The sequence below is a fragment of the Somniosus microcephalus genome, chromosome 10 (assembly GCF_052327205.1).
Source record: "Somniosus microcephalus isolate GS21.2 chromosome 10, FLI_Smic_1.0, whole genome shotgun sequence".
Lineage (NCBI taxonomy): Eukaryota > Metazoa > Chordata > Chondrichthyes > Squaliformes > Somniosidae > Somniosus > Somniosus microcephalus.
This window is the reverse complement of record NC_140996.1, coordinates 139,921,414-139,935,596: the sequence shown is the minus strand read 5'-3', so window position 1 is coordinate 139,935,596 and position 14,183 is coordinate 139,921,414.

The following is a 14,183-nucleotide window of genomic DNA, read 5'->3' as shown; positions in this document are numbered from 1 at the left end:
ATGGTTTCCTCTTGACGAAGGGGCCCAGGTGTAACTGGTTCTGTTCGTGGTGCTGGTACCACCGATGCATTTGGACAACTGGGGACCAACTTGTCCTCCAACATTCCCTCTGGAGCTTCCAGTTCGATTTCCCTTTGTCTGGTCAGTATCTGATCCACATGTCTGCGTACTACCTGACCAGTTCCCACCATGACCGTATATGAAACTGGACCGGTCATTGAGTCTATGACGCCAGGAATCCATTTTCGACCATAACTGAAATTCCTGGTAAGGACCGCATCTCCTTCTCCAAAACTGCGGCTCTTTGTCCTTCTGTCATGGTTCTCCTTTTGTTTGATTTGTCGGTTTTCCACCTTCCTTTTTAGAGCTGGGTGAACCAGGTCAAGAGTGGAGCGTAGTCGACGTCCTAACAACAACTCAGCAGGAGAGAGTCCTGTGGTAGATTGAGGTGTTATTCTGTAACTGAACAGAACTCGTGACACTTTTGCTGCCAAACTCCCTTCCGCACTTTTTTTCATCATCTCCTTAAATGTTTGTACAGCTCTCTCCGCAAGTCCATTTGAAGACGGATGATATGGAACTGAAGTCACGTGCCCTATGCCATTGTTTCTCATGAACTCTTTTGTTTCTGTACTCACAAAACACATAGGATTGTCACTTACTATGATCTCTGGTATCCCTTGATTACTAAAACTCCTACGCAGGCAGTCTATAGTAACAGTAGATGAAGTAGAATTTACAGGATACACATCCATCCATTTGGAATGTGCATCAATGATTATGAGGAACATCTTTCCCATGAATGGACCCGCATAATCTACATGTAATCTTCTCCATGGTTTATCCGGCCACTCCCAGGGGTGGAGTGGAGCCGCTGCTGGTGCCTTCCTGTGTACTTGACAAGTGCTGCATGTCTTGACAAGATTTTCTATCTCCTCATCTAGCTTTGGCCACCACAAGTAACTCCTTGCCAATGCTTTCATACGCAAAACTCCAGGATGACACTGATGTAGTTGCACTAGGATAGACTGTCGTGCTGGCTGTGGAATAATCACTCGAGCTCCCCACAACACGCAACCATCCTGCACACTCAGCTCTGTCTTCCTGACACTGTAAGGTATGAAATCAGTCCCTTCCGGATGTTGTGGCCAACCCCTCCTCACATATTCTCGGACTCTAGACAGTACTGGATCTTTACCAGTCCAAGTCCTTACTTGTTCTGCGGTCACAATTGCCATGTCCGTGTCCTCCAACATCAAAACTCTGTCCTCTGGAGCTGCACGGATAGGTGTACCTGGTAGTGGAAGATGGCTCAAGGCATCTGCGTTCCCATGGCACTTGCCCGCCTTGTAAACGATGACATACTCATACGCCCTTAACGTCACTGCCCAACTCTGGATCCGGGGTGACACCATCTGTGGTACTGCTTTCATTTAATTAAAAAGAGATAGAAGAGGTTTATGATCGGTGCATATGGTGAATTTTCTGCCATATATGTAATTGTGAAACCTCTGTAACCCAAACATTACTGCTAATCCCTCTTTATCCAACTGGGAATAGTTTTTTTCCGCTGGGGTCAGAGTTCAAGACATAAACCCTAACGGTCTTTCTGTTCCATCTTCCAAGCTGTGTGAAAGAACTGCCCCCACCCTGTAAGGTGAAGCGTCACAAGAGAGAATGATGTCTTTCTTTGCATTGTAGTGAACCAACACATCCGAAGACAGTATCAGTTTCTTGGACTGTTCAAATGAAACCCTCTGTTCCTCTCCCCACTGCCACTGTGTCTCCTTGCGCAGTAGTTTGTGAAGAGGTGCTAACACTGTTGACAAGTTTGGAAAAAACCTGTTATAATAGTTTAGCAGTCCCAGGTAAGCTTTTAACTCAGTCACATTTGTAGGAGCTGGGGCCTCCTGCAGTGCTCGTACCTTCTCTTTGATTGGATGGAGCCCGGTGGCATCCACTCTGTGTCCCAGGAACACGGCCTCATTCCCCAGGAAAGTGCATTTACTCCTCTTTAGCCATAACCCAGCCTTATCTAATCTGTGTAGTACCTCCCTCAGAGTGCTCAGATGCTCCTGGTCGGTTCTTCCCATCACCAGAATATCATCCAGATAGATTGAAACATGTGGGATCCCTTGCAGTACACCTTCAATTGTCCTCTGGAAGATAGCTGGACTAGATGAGACACCGAATGGCAAGCGGTTATAGGTAAACAAACCCTTGTGTGTATTTATGGTTACATACTTCTTGGATTCCTCATCTAGTGTAATCTGCAAGTACGCATGACTCATATCCAGCTTCGTGAATTTCTTCCCTCCAGCCAGGTTTGCAAAAAGATCCTCAGTTTTAGGAATAGGATACTGTTCAAGTTTAGACACCCTATTTACTGTCAATTTATAATCTCCACAGATTCTTACCGAATTGTCTGGTTTTAAAACAGGTACAATGGGAGCTGCCCATTCTGAACATTTCACGGGTTCCAGAATGTTCTCTCTCAAAAGACGGTCAAGCTCAGCCTCTACCTTTGGTTTCATGGCATACGGCACAGGTCGTTGTTTAAAAAACCTTGGCAGTGCCTCCTTGTCGACATAAATCTTAGCTGGGGGGCCATTAAATGTTCCAAGTTCTTCCTTTAACACGTTCTCATGTTCAATCAACATGTCTTGCAAAGACAATTGTTTGCCTCCCTCTAGTTGGTTTATTGCTCCCCAATCTAATTTAAGTTCTCGTATCCAGCCCTGACCTAACAAGTTTGGTCCAGAACCCGATACTACAACTACAGGTAGCTGTTCCATGGTGTCCCTGTGTTTCACAGTTACAGTAGCTGTACCCAATGTCGCCACTCATTCACCAGTATACGTTTTAAGCTGCATAGAGCAAGAATTTAACTCTGGAACTTTTGCACGGTTCCACAATTTTGAGTACTCCTCCCTGTTCATTATGGTAACACCACACCTGGTATCCACCTCAAAGTTCACCTTAGAGTCATTTACTATCAGTTGCAAAGTGATAGGATCCACTTTTGGAATGTCCTCTACCATACTATGCAATATGAACATGTCGTTTTCTCTCTCAGATTCTCTGCTGATGTGATGTGCTCCCTGTTTTTTCACTTCTCTTACTAGGTTTTGCTTTCCCCCCCCTTTAGGTTTGTATACCTCCAGGGTAGCTTTTGCTCGGCATGCACGTTTTATATGTCCTTTTTTCCCACACTTGTGGCACTTTTCCACCAGAAACCTGCATTCCCTCGCCAGGTGATTTCCATTGCATCTATAACATGCCTTTACATGCTCACATTGTGGTTTCCGACTCATATTTAACTTGTGCACAACCGGACCTCCAACTTGCTTTGTCGTGGCCCAGTCGGGACCTTGTATTTCTTTTACATCACGGTTAGCAGTCTCTATGGCTTGAGCAAGTTCCAATGCTTTCTCATACGTAAGCCCAGTCTCGGACAATAATCTCCTCTGCATTCAAGCATCCATTATCCCGCAAACAAGCCTATCTCTCAGCATGTCTTTCAAACTGTTCCCATAATTGCAATCGTGTGCCAGTTTTCTCAACACCGCTACATAATCCAATACAGTCTCTCCCGGTTTCCTGTTCCGTGAATTAAATTTGAAACGCTGTACAATCTCACTCGGTCTGGGATTGAAATGTTCCTTTAGCAAGTCCACTAAGTTAGCAAATGTAATGTCTCCAGGCTTTTCAGGACCGCATAAGTTCCTCATTAAACCATACGTCTGACTTCCCATGGAAGTGAGCAAAATAGCTCTCCGTTTCCCAACACCAACTATATCATTTGCTACAAAGAAATGCTCCAGCAACTCACAGTATTCATTCTAGGTCTGCGTCTGAACATCAAAAGCAGAGAGCTGTCCTACCATAGCAGCCATGATTCCTTGATTCAGTGCTTTTATTTTTCCTTCTTCAAGATGAGATCTGTTCAGCCTCATCGCCAAATGTGAAATCCGAGTGGTAAGGTCAAGAACTGAGATAAGCCAGACTTCAGGAACCAAAACCCAACTTTTTAATTATATGGTTTAGCAGAGAACATAGCTCTTACAGCTGCAGCAAACACACTCTATTTCTTACTGTGCGATCACAAAGATGGAGGATGAACCTCTGAGTCATACCCAGAATGCAATGTCACTACCTTAATAAGTGGTGTGCCAGGACATCACCTTAATACTGGTAAATATGATCCCTTAATATTTGTCTCCATCTGGTGGATAACTTAAGCATTACATCCCAGATTACTATATACACTCAGTAGAAATTCTCTCAACTGAGTTTGCCTGTCCTAAAGGGTTACTGCTAGTCTTCAAGGGCACTTCATTTAAAGAGACAATGCACTTCCAATTCTCATCCCCATGGGATGCATGTGCTCATGCCACTGACAGGCATGTAACATTCACAAGGAATTTCCTGGAGGCTTCTTCCACTCTGATGCCGTAACTTTGGTGGAAGTTCAGCATAAACCCTGTTGATGCACAGAAATGCAGTTTCCAACAACAACAACAACAACAACTTGTATTTATATAGCACCTTTAACATAGTAAAACATCCAAAGGCGCTTCACAGGAGTATTAAAAGACAAATAATTTGACACCGAACCACATAAGGAGAAATTAGGACAGGTGACTAAAAGCTTGGTCAAAGAGGTAGGTTTTAAGGAGCGTCTTAAAGGAGGAAAGAGAGGTAGAAAGGTGGAAAGGTTTAGGCAGGGAATTCTAGAGCTTAGGGCCTCGGCAACAGAAGGCACGGCCACCAATGGTTATATCTCGGGGGGTTGTGGGGCTGAAGGAAATTACAGAGATAGGGAGGGGCGAGGCCATGGAGGGATTTGAAAACAAGGATGAGAATTTTGAAATTGAGCGTTGCTTAAAGGGGAGCCATTGCAAGTCAGCGAGCACAGGCGCGATGGGTGAATGGGACTTGGTGCGAGCTAGGACATGGAAAGCCGAGTTTTGGATGACGTCAGGTTTATGTACAATAGAATGTGGGAGGCCAGCCAGGAGTGCATTGGAATAGTCAAGTCTAGTGGTAACAAAGGCATGGATGAGGGTTTCAGCAGTGGATGAGCTGAGAGACGGGCAATGTTATGGTGGTGGAAATAGGTGGTCTTTGTTATGCCGCGGATATGTGGTCGGTAGCTCATTTCAGGGTCAAATATGACACCAAGGTTGCGAACAGTGTGGTTCAGCCTCAGACAGATGTTAGGGAGAGGGATGGAGTCTGTGGCTAGGGAACGGAATTTGTGGCGGGGACTGTAAACAATGGCTTCAGTCTTCCCAATATTTAATTGCAGAGAATTTCTGTTCATCCAGAACTGTATGTTGGTCAAGCAGTCTGACAATTTAGAGACCGTGGAGGGGTTGAGAGAAGTGATAGTGAGGTAGAGCTGGGTGTTGTCAGCGTACATGTGGAAACTGACGCTGTGTTTTTGGATGATGTCGCCAAGGGGCAGCATTTAGATGAAAAATAGGAGGGGGCCAAGTATAGATCCTTAGGGGACACCAGAGGTAATGATGCGGGAGCAGGACAAGAAACCTTTGCAGGTGATTCTCTGGCTACGATTAGATAGATAAGAATGGAACCGAGCGAGTGCAGTCCCACCCAGCTGGACGATGGTGGAGAGGCATTGGAGAAGGATGGAGTGGTCAACCGTGTCAAAGGCTGCAGATAAGTCAAGAAGGACGAGGAGGGATAGCTTACCTTTGTCACAGTCACAAAGGATTTAATTTGTGACTTTGATGAGAGCCGTTTCGGTACTGTGGCAAGGATGGAAATCTGATTTGAGGGATTCAAACATGGAATTGCAGGAAAGATGGACACGGATTTGAGAGGCAACAACATGTTCAAGGACTTTGGAGAGGAAAACTTCCATTGACATTATGCTGGCGGAACAGGAGAAGCCCTGAGGAAATTCCTGGCAATTGTTTTCCCTGCCTCCATAAGAAAAGCTATCCTACAATCAGTGCCAGAGAAGTACCACCTATGGAGAACCACCATGATGGAAGCTCCTGAGTCCACAGGAAAAGGAAGCTCTGCAAATTCTGGGCAGACACACAGGAGATCCTAAAGGAGAAGGTGAGGTTGGAGGCTAGCTAGCAGCAAAAAGTTGGTGAAGGCAGGGCAATACTCATCAAAACTCCTTTCAGCTTCATGTGCTTTCTCATGGCTCTGTGATTCACTTACACTCACCAAATAGTCCTTCAAGTGGCACAGCTAAACAAATTTCCCTGCCATTCACTTCCTGGGGTGACTTATACAAAGAGATGAGCCAATCTGGTGATCAGCCAGGGACCTCCAGCCAAACTGCTGCCACTCCTGGATCAGCCAATACTGCTTCACCAACTCCGTCATGGCATCTTACCTACTCAAGCTCCAACAGAGACACACATGTTGTTCAGGAATTAACTAGTTGTCACTGTGTGAAGCACTGAGCACTAGTGAGAAGAGGACCTGGAGTGCATGAAAGAGAGAAGCTTGTTCTTCAGTGGAAGGGTGAGAGACAACCGACCTCAGCTGCGGGTCTAGGGGATTCAGATCTCAGGAGCCCAGTCTTCAAAAGAGCAATGATTAGGGAGCATAGCTCTCTGCTCATCTCTAACATCTTCCAGTTCTGATGAAAGTCCCCTCAGATGCTGTCTGACCTGCTGATTGTTTCCAGCATTTTCTGTTTTTAATTTGAATACTGGTGATTTGCCAGTAATCTTACACAAATCCTTTTCCTTTCTATCTTTGCTATTGGTGCTTGCTCCTTGTAGTCATGTTGGTCACTACTGTATGCATCACCTTATATTTATCCACATTAAAATTCAACTACCATCCCATGGCCTTTTGCATATGTAGCTCATGTTATAATCTTAAAATACTCCTTTCTAGATTCTAATCCAAATTTTGCTGAAAGAACTGGCCAGCTTCGGTACTGCCATAGCAATTTTGAGTGCCTGAATAATGTTTTCTCTTAGTATTTTCTTTCTGATGAAAGCAGTGTTTCCTCGGAGCACCATGATCAAAGCCTCAATATTCCTTGCTCAGACTTTCTTTTCACCGTTTGTAATATTTCCATGCCCTTGTGGAGACATGGTGACAGGCTGTGTAATTCATTATGAAAACAGTGTTTGTACCCTGCGTACTGCTGCCCATATAGCATAATATTTGCATTTCCTTCAGTTATAAAGACTGCCCTTATATTTGCTCTATCATTTCATCATATGAATTTTAGGCAAATAAACTGATAAACATGACCATTTATCTTGGTCTCCTGTAGAACAATTATGTTCTTTCAATAATTTCATATTTATAGGCTGTTCCACATGACTGGTGATCAGACAATGTCTTCAATCAAATTCACTTTTAAGTGATCAGGGTCTAAAAGAAGTAACAAAAGTAACAAAAGAATATAAATTTAGAAAAGAAATATATAGAATTAAAAGCAAAGGGAATATTGCACCAGAATGAGACAAAAGTGAAAAGAGGGGTAAAGTATTAAAGAATAGGGATCATCACATACAAAAATCAAAGCAAGAAACATAAAACAATGAAAATTGACAGAAATGTACAGAATAAAACAATGTTAGAAAAATAAACAGACATTACAGTACAAAAGGAAAATACATTTAAAAGGTGAAATATTGAAAACAAAGAAGGTACTGTATCAAGAAAGGAAATTAAATCTCTCCTTCACAATTGAAAGTCACATCTGGAATTTTCACATTGCAGAGCGTGCAGGTTTGCGAGCGTGTCGGGAACCCACCTTCATCCGCCGACTTCCGCCTTTAACTGGGGTGCGTTTCAAAACGTGTCACGGACCCGCTCGGGAGAGCTGGGTGGCCGTATTGAAGTACTTAACTGCTTGTTGAGAGACCCTTAAGAGGGTTTTTAATGTGAGGTTTCACCTTTTACTGCTTGTGCACGAGATTCACGGATTTCATGATGCTCGCCTGTGAAGGCAAGACGTGAGGTCAGAGGTCATTGTGTGAGTTCATTAAGTGACAGCTGAAAAAAGCACATAAATACGCACACCTTACATTTGTTTCCTTGCCCAAGGGAAAGGCTTTGGCTGACACAATTTTGTGCAGAGATTTTGCTTTCAGGAGTTTGCAGGTGATTTCTGCAACCTCGGAAGCCACTCTCACTACATTGGAGGATTGTGCCTCTGATCTCGACTTTCCCTGGCATCTATCAGATCAGCATGGGTGCCGCTTATGCTATTTCACCTTGGACCTCAGGTTCGGACCAAGTAGAGCCCCAGTACCAACACCAGCCACACCAGCAGCAGCAGCAGCAGCAGCAGCAATAATGCCAGCAGCCGTCTCCTCACCAACCTGATGCTTCACAGGAGAGAGGGGACAGCGCAGGGCTGCACGCGCCGGAGGCGATACCCCAACACAGGGTGTACAGGCAGACGATGAGCTTCCTGGACATGACTGAACAGCAGTGCTTCAGGAGGCTCAGGCTATCATGCCAGGTCGTGGCAGACATTTGTAGCTTGCTGGAAGAAGACCTGCTGCCCAGAGGACCTGGTGGACATTCCTCACCAGTGGCTGTCAAAGTCAACACCGCCCTCAACTTCTTCACCTCAGGCTCCTTCCAGGGATCTGCAGCAGACATTTGCAGGATTTCACAGTCGACTGCCCACAAATGCATCACCCAGGTGACCGATGCCATGTTTCACAAGTCAGACACTTATGTACACTTTGCCACTGATGAGGCCAGTATGACTGAGCAGGCGCTTGGCTTTGTGGCTCTGGTTGGCTTCCCACAGGCACAGGACATCATCAGCTGCACACATGTGGCTATCAAGGCACCCCCAGATCACCCAGGAGTGTTTGTGAAATGCAAGGGCTTCCACTCCCTCAATGTGCAGCTTGTCTGCAACCACAAAAAGATCATCAGGCAGGTGTGTGCCAGATTCCCAGGAAGTTGTCATGACTTTTTCATCCTGCTCCAGTCTACCCTCCATCAACTCTTCACACCTCCAAACAGACTTATTGGCTGGCTGTTGGAAACAAGGGCTATCCACTGAAGACATGGTTAATGACACCCTTGAGGAAGCCAAGCAATGAGGCTGAGGAGTGCTATAATGAAAGCCACATGATGACCAGATGTGTCATAGAGCAAGCAATCGGCAATCTGAAGATACGCTTCAGATGCCTTGACAGATCTGGAGGAGCCCTTCAGTACGCACCAGCCAACTTCACCCCCGCCCCCCACCCACCCCCCTCACCCCCATCGGCCCACCACCTACACCACAAAGCAGCCCTAAAATGACCAAACCATTCCTGTCACACACACACCCATTGCTTGAGGTTAACTAATGTCTCACCACTCACTCCAACTGACAAGGCCACTTCCCAGGTAGCAGACAAAAATGGACAAGAAGGGAAAGTGACGCAAAGAGATAAATTTATGTGCATCATAAATAGAACTGAAACTTAACACTAACATTTTGGCAAACACCCATGTGCATACCCTTGTGTCATTTTTCTTTTCCGAGTGCTTCTATAAGGTGCAACCCCTGTGGCTTCAGCAGAGGTAGATGCAGGCTGCTCACTTCCCTGCTCTGACGGACATCCTCTGTGTTTTGGAGCCTGTGAGAGCCCCGCCAAAGACTGCTCCATCTGCAACTGTGCAGGGGCAGACTCGGCCATCAGGATCCAAGTCAGCATGTGGGGCCCCGATTGAGGGGAAGGCAACGGGGGAGAAGTGGGAATGCTTTGAGCAGAGCCCCTACTTCCATGTCTCCTCTCACCATCATCCCTCCCATGGGCCACCCGCACTTCCCTGCTAGCAAGGAGATGGAGAGCACGTTGCTGCACATCAGTGGGGCGATGAACACCCAAGTCTACGTTGCTATCCCTTCTGAAGATGAGGTCAATGAGAGTCTGCAATCTGTTGTTCACAGCAAGCATGTTCTCGTTCGACTGGTGCATTAGCTGCTGCATGCAGGTGGCCATCCTTTCCATGGAAGAGCACATTGTCACCATGGCCTGCGACATGGTGCTGCTCATGTTGGAGATGGACTCCTCCATTCTCTGGACAATCGCGTACATCGCAGCTGGAAAAGCTGCCGGAGCCTCGTGCATTTGTTTCTGCTCCTCCAAGATCAACCTCTTCACCGACGGCCCCCGAGATTCAGCATCTGCAACCAGCTGAGCAGAGCTTGGAGCAACCTGCACCCTCCCACAAGGAGTCTCCACTGCTGTCCCTGTCTGCACCATCTGCTCTTGCTCATTTGTGATGTGTATGACACCAGATGACAACAGTACTCTATGTCTCGCTGGATCCACCGACATGCGTGTATCTGTGCTGGTGCTGGGTGTCCATGGGTCTGGTGATGGTGCCCCCCCTGGAAAATGGAGCTTCCTCTGAGGAGTCATCTTCCTCCTCCGGCTGGTCAGTGTGGGGGGGTGGGGCACTTGATGGAACTGTGGGAGGGTAAAGAGATGAATTAGAAGTCTTATGATTAGAATGTGTAATGTTACCATTATACACATGATCATATTTCACTGGCTGCTGACATCAGTCACCATGAGTGACAGTTGTATGCCATGTGAGATATTTAATTCTGTCACCAGGTTGCTGGGAGGTCCCTCTCTCTCCGTCTCCCACCGCCAGCAGCACTGCCATTTCGCTTAATTCAAGCGCCTCCTCCTCTGCTGGTATCAAAGTCCTGTATGTTGGAGGGCCACCTCCTGTTCTTTGTCTTGCTCTGTTGTTCTGTGCTCTCTTCTCCTGCAAGGAGGGAAAGAACAGAACTTTGAGTGAGAGTGAGGGAATGAGTGTAAGCGATGGATGGGCTACATCTATAGAGGGTGACTATGAGGGGGTGGCATGACATTGCCAAATGGCTTCCTTCTGTGGCGCTACTTTGTAGGATTGCATTAGGCTGAAGGTGAGTGTCAGTGGTGGTTAGTCAGATGGGGATGTGAGTAGGTGCATAGACAGTGAGGGATGGGTGCACCTGCAAGGTAGGTTGGTGTGAGGAGTGACGTGCAGGAGTAGGCTAGGGAAGGCAGAATGAGGGGGTTGGGGTGACACACTTATCAGGATGTAGTTGAATGTGGCATTGAACTCACCTTTCCTGACCTCATGAGGTCATTAAATCTCTTGCGACACTGTATCCAGGAGCAGCTGACAACATCCCAACTGCTGACTTCTTGGGCGACCTCCAGCCATGCCCTCTTGGTATCACTGGCTGGTCTCTTCCTGCCGTTACCAGGGAATAGGAGCTCCCTCTGTGCTCTGACTCCCTGGAGCAGGACTTCCAGGGAAGAATCCGAAAACCTCGATGCTGCCTTCTGACACTCAGACTGCATCTTTCCTTGCACCCTCACAGTCAAAGTCTTGGATGGATAAGCACAGGCACCTCTCCCAACCACCTCTGAGCCTCCTACAACAATCTTCACCTGTACTGTGAGCAAAGCTCCTTTAAATATCTGAGCTGAAGGCCAGTCATCCGTGACGTCATCAGACCCGCACCAGGTAATTGGCTGGGAAACCCACATGACTCATTCATTGATCTAATTTCGTTAAGTGCACAGCGGAGACCGCGCTGATGCAACATTCGTAATGTCGACCCGCTACGTGGCCCACACGCATCCGATCCGACTTAACGGTAAAAATTCCGGCCCACAAGTCTACAGTGTAAATTCAAAGTGATTGAGCCATGACTAATATCACACGAAAAGCAATGCCCTAACTGTCATCACTTCCAAAAATGGCATTGTATTAACTGTTACAATTTGTATAGTATCATTTCCACATTTACTATTTCAATAATACGTTTGAATGGTTCATACTCATATTTTAAACTTGGGTATAAAGTAAATAAAAAGTGGACCGTAATGCCATGCTATATGACATATTATAATTGAAAGTATTACGGCTGTTTTAAACTATCACAGTAATGAATTTTAAAAGGCCTGAACTACACAATAAACTTTGTGAATAAAATAATTCATAAAGTACCGAAATGTCTGGAATAGAAAGATTATTTTATGGAGTTATTAGCAATAACAACAACTTTCACTTATATAGTGCATTTAACTTAGCGAAAACATCCAGAACTGCTTCACAAGAAGCAAAAGCAGAAGAGACAGGGGAGGTGATTGAAGGTTAAAGCTGGCAGAGACGTAGCAAGAAGGATAGGTTTAGGAAGAGAAATCGAGAGAGAATGAGCTAAAAATTGAGCGCTAACTTCACCAGGGCGCTAGAAGTGCGCCCCAGAAAAATTAGCGTCCCCGCGCCTGAAATTGAGTGGTTGCGCCCCAACAGGGAAGCGGGGCGCTACTGGAAGTGCCCCGCATCCCTCTTGGGGCGCTGCAAGTCAATACTGTGGCGTTATGTGCCGCAGCGCCACACGCTGCGGCATGTTGCGCCGTGGTATAGCAGGCCTTCCTCCCCTTCATAAAGGGGAGGGGCCTTGTGCAGCACGACCTGGGGCCCAGCTAGGCCCCCGGGGATCGAGAGTGTAGGCAAATGAGCCTGGCACTCAAGAGAAGTGCCGGGCTCTTGGAGCACAGCCAGCATTCCCCAGGGGGGGCGTTTCAGAAGGTCTGGGACGGGAGCGCAGGCAGGTGCTGGCAGGCAGCCAGCAACAAAAATGGCCGCCCTGCACCTCGCCTTTAAATTGTGCCTCCCTGGCCGCAGATATGCCCCTCTGACCCCGCCGGACATAGCGTCCGGCGGTAAGTCAGGGGGCACTCCCGAAGATCGTGGCCGGGGCGTGAGCGGGGCGCTGCGCACACCAATGATGTCATCGCCAGTGGCACAGTGCCACAGGGCACTACCGGTTAGTGCCACCACTAACCTCCCGCTGAATTTTGCGGGAGGCGTGGGCAGTGCCGCGCCCGGGCGCTAGTTGGTTTGCATCCTGTTAGCGCCCCCTTAAGGCACTAATGGGAGGCGCAACCAGCTGAATTTTCCCCCCAATGGCTGTAATGCTTGAGAGCCCTGCCATACATAGTGGAGTGGCGTGGAGAGAGGTCAGACACACAGGAGTACAGAGTTAGCAGAATGGACAGTGCGAGCTCGGGCATATGGTTAGGTAAGGTGGGGGAAGGCGGTGAATGCGTTTGTAGACAAGGATAAGGATTTTGAAGTTAATCTGAGATCAAGAGCTCGGTGAAGACAATGGTTATAGGTAAGTGAACCTTATTGTGGGATAGGATGTGTCGGCAGAGTTTTGGACAAATTGGAATTTATAGTGAATAAATCTTGGGAGATTGGTAAGGAGAGCCTTGAAGAAATTGAGCTGGCAGTGACAAAGTCATAGATAAGGGCTTCAGTGCTTGTGGGTGTGAGATATAATTTTAGTGTAACGTTACATATTATGTAAAATTATGCTTTAGTATAAGGTTTGGTTCCAATGAGTGAATGAATAGGATGAGAAAAGATTAAAAAATCTTTAGTATAAACCCTAAGTTGGGGCCAGGCCTTATGTTTCCCTAACCTCTGCTTTCAATGGCATGTCTGCCCTGTATTTTTAGGACTGCCTTATTAAAGGACATAAGATGATGGAACCTGGAGATCCTCTTCAGATATGGCTTTTCTCCATCTTATTATGTGCGCATTCTCCTGCAACAGAGTAGAAGAGGTTGACAAATTTAAATTGCCAAGAGGACACGTAATGCGAACCATGTATCAGCAAGTCTTCCTTGAGACTTTTTTCTATGCTAAAGTCGCTATATTATGCTGTAATTACATAATTTTTTTATTATGCAGGTACAGTAGATAGAAGGATTTGTCAGGGGAAAAGGCAATTGATACCTGAGGGAAAGAGAACCTGGTAGGAAAGAGAGCTGTTATAAAGTGAACCCTGCTGTATAATGGGCGTTCATGGAAAGTATTTAAAGTACTGTCACACAGTGTAGGTCGTAAATAACTGTACATGCCAAGCATATTTAATACCTAAGCATTACACTATAATTATAGCGAAGTTTCTTGTCTTGGCCATTAAACTTTTGGCAGCACTTTAGCCAGATCTGCTGAATAGTTTCATTGGCAATAATATGTCACAACCTCCTGCCAGCCCCACTGAACCACTCGTGTCACCACCTAATGACCATCTGCAGGAAAGAGAGCTGCAGTAATATTGATATTGCCCCATCTGGAAATTGTGGCACCCTGCTGCTGGAACTGGGACTTGTGGATGTGGCTTTACTTGTACA